Here is a 3,220-nt window from a genome sequence, read left to right on the forward strand (position 1 = left end):
CCCTTCACCCACAATTTGGGGAAGTGCCACTACAGATGTGTTTACACAGGCAGTCAGTCAGATTCATAAATTATTTGAGCTGGAAGGGACCGCCTAGAAAGATGATCTAGTCCAACTGCCATATTTCACATACAAGGAAATTGAAACCAAGAAACATTTGCCCAACACCACACAGCAGTTGGGTGGCTGAACTGGGACTGAAACCCAGGTCTCTTAGTGCCAAGGTTCTTTCCCCAAAAGTTTATTTCCTGGCTCCTGTTTTAAAAGCAAAAACTTGCGCTAGGCATAGAATGAGGCAAGCCTAGGTTTGACCAGTCCCACCCCTAAACCCCAGACATCCAGAGCTCCTACTCCATTGGCCTCCCATTGGTGAGCTTAGAGGAGCAAACCCACTTATCCTGGGAAGGAAGGGAAAGCTCTTGCAAGGGTAGGTCAATGAAAGGAACTAGATGGGGGAAATAACACATGTTAATCCATCATACCCATGGCAGCAATAGGCCATTACCCGATTCTTCACATCTCATGGTATTTTTCTTACCCTACACTGATTTGTGCTCCCAACTCCTGATCAGTTCGTTGCATAGGATCATGGATGGAGAGATGGAGATGGAGCTCTAGGTGGAGTGGGATTGAAAGCCCACCCAGAAAGATGGGTTTGTATTTTTATATTAGTGGTAATTGGGAGCCAGTGAAAATTTCTGAGTCAGGGATGGAGGGTGACAAGGTCAGGTCGCTATTTTTACGATATCCATATGGCAGCAGCTTGGAGGATGGATTGAAGAAGCCAGAGACTGGAGATAATTGGGAGACAATTACAATCTTCCAAGTGAGAGCTAATGGGGACCTGAACTAGAGTGATTAAGACTACATTTTTTGCCTTTCTTTGTATTCCCAGCATTTGGCACAGAACCTGACACACAGTAAGCTCTTAACAAATGCTTATTGACTGGTAAGTGGAGTGAATGGAGAAAGGAGGTCAGATGCTTAGAGATGTCAGGATAACAAGACCTAGCAGTTAACTAGATACAGATTCTAAACCATTTTTGTCTAGTGAAGCTTATGGACCCCTTCTCAGAATCATGTTTTTGAATCAAGTACATAAAATTATAAAGAAAACCAATTTTATTATACTAGAGTTATCTACATTTTTTAAAGTTCAAGGACCTCAAGTTAGAAACCCCTGATATAGGGAGAGGAAAGAGTTAAGGATGACTCAATGGATGTGAACTTGTTTGTTTAGAAGGATGGTGAGGCCATAGATAGGAAAAAAGAAGTTTGAAAGGAGTGTGGGAGAAATGTACAAGAGCCACGTACTATGTGACTGTAGCATGGTTCCATCCCACCCTTCTCAGAAGATTTGGCCAAGAATACACCTACAGGAAATGTGAGAGATGGACCTGAATGTTTGACCTAAGCTGATCCCCCCTGACCCCTATGCCTGAGCCCAGTTCCCCATCCCTACTGGAGGCTGAATGCAGGTATAGGACCATGACAGTTAACGATCCCTTTAATGGTGGCACCTTCCCCTCTCCTAGTTACTCTGAAGGATTGAGGGAGATGATGTCCACACTGGGAGTACCTTACAGTATCTTCCAAACTGATGACTATCATCACTTTGTAACATCCTTCAGGGCTCAGCTCAAGTGCTCCACCATAGCATATATGCCATTGATTTCTTTGGCAATTGGGTTGCGAAGCCCATGAACCCCTTCTCAGAATCATGTTTGTAAATGCATCGAGTGAAATGCATAGGATTATAAAAGAAACCAATTTCACTGAACTAAGCTGTATTTTTTCCATTGCAAGTTCATGGGCTCCCTTGGGGGATCCATGGACCCCAGGTTCTGAGCCCTGGCTCTACATGAAGTCTTTCCTGAGCTCCGAGCTTGCCTGTATCTATTTTGTGTCTATCTATACAAGCACATTTTGTCTCCCCCAGAGAGATTCTAAGTTCCTCAAGAGCAGCCTAGCATAATGCTTGGTAGATAATAGGTGCTTAATAAATGCTTGTTGACTGATTACAAATTACATTCCTCCCCACCCCACCCCCCCCCCAGGAGGATGTAAGTAAGCTCCTTTGGACTAAAGATTCCCTGCCTCGCTTCTGGTTTGTTTTTATACAACAATGGCTCTTTGTAGGGTTTTCCTGTTGCTAAGGCAGGTGCAGTTGGCCTAGAGGCCACTGCCCTCTCCTCTCTACCTCCCCCTCCTGGGGACTTAATCAACCACACCCTCTTAAAATCATTAGGTTTTTTTGGGGGGGGGGTTAGTCTATGCTCAATATGCTGGTGCCTCCCCTTTTCTGGTGTTTTCTTCATGTTATATTAAATAAAAAGTTAGGAATTTAATCACAAAATCTCAGACCACAATTTCAGCCAATTCCTAACATTTAGGCAGATTTTTGTCTATAATAATTTAAATTTATGTTTGTTTATTTTCTTTAATAGCCAGTTTTAACTAAGTTATAGCCTTCTTATGGTTTCAGGGGGGAGGGAAGAATGGGCTGCCAGAACCACTAGGGCAAAGGAACAAATAGATTATGTTTATAGTCTCTTTTAATGAACAAGCATTGGTTGGGGAAGTTGAAAGAAGATTGAATCTTTTCTTGGAACTTCTGCTCCAAGATGGTCCAAGAGGCCAATGACCCTGCTGGCAGCCCGGCCCTACCCCTCCTCCTTTTGCCTGTTGCCCCTTTCTTGCCAATGCTTTCTAGCTCAGCTTTTAAGGTCCCCTCATCCTTAGTCTCTCTCATAGACTATAGGTGTCTTTTTTTTTTAAACTCCAGGGCAGGAAGACTCAACTCTGCCTTCCAATAGTCCAGGGGTGGGGAATCTGTGGCCTCAAGGTCACATGTAGCCCCCTAGGCCCTCAAGTGCAGCCCATTCTGGATTTGTTTTGTGAAGTTTGGATTCGGTCAAAGGGCTGCACTTGAGGACCTAGAGGGTCACATGTGGCCTCGAGGCTGCAAGTTCCCCACTCCTGCTGAATAGTCCATGATTGCTCACCAGGTTGAGCAGGAAACATTTGCCCTGCCTACAAACCCCAAGATGCCAGGCAGTTCTTAAACCCCTAGCATCTGTATCCCCTGGCTTTTGCATAGGGTAGGCACTTCATGAATGAATGTGAGCTCAGGTGCTTCAGAGATCACAATGCCCCTGACTCTTCTGGCAATGTGTGCCTCAGAGCTGAAGGACTCAAATTGAGATGACAAAACCATCTC

Source organism: Vombatus ursinus, unplaced genomic scaffold (assembly GCF_900497805.2).
Source record: "Vombatus ursinus unplaced genomic scaffold, bare-nosed wombat genome assembly UNPS02003292.1, whole genome shotgun sequence".
Taxonomy (NCBI): domain Eukaryota; kingdom Metazoa; phylum Chordata; class Mammalia; order Diprotodontia; family Vombatidae; genus Vombatus; species Vombatus ursinus.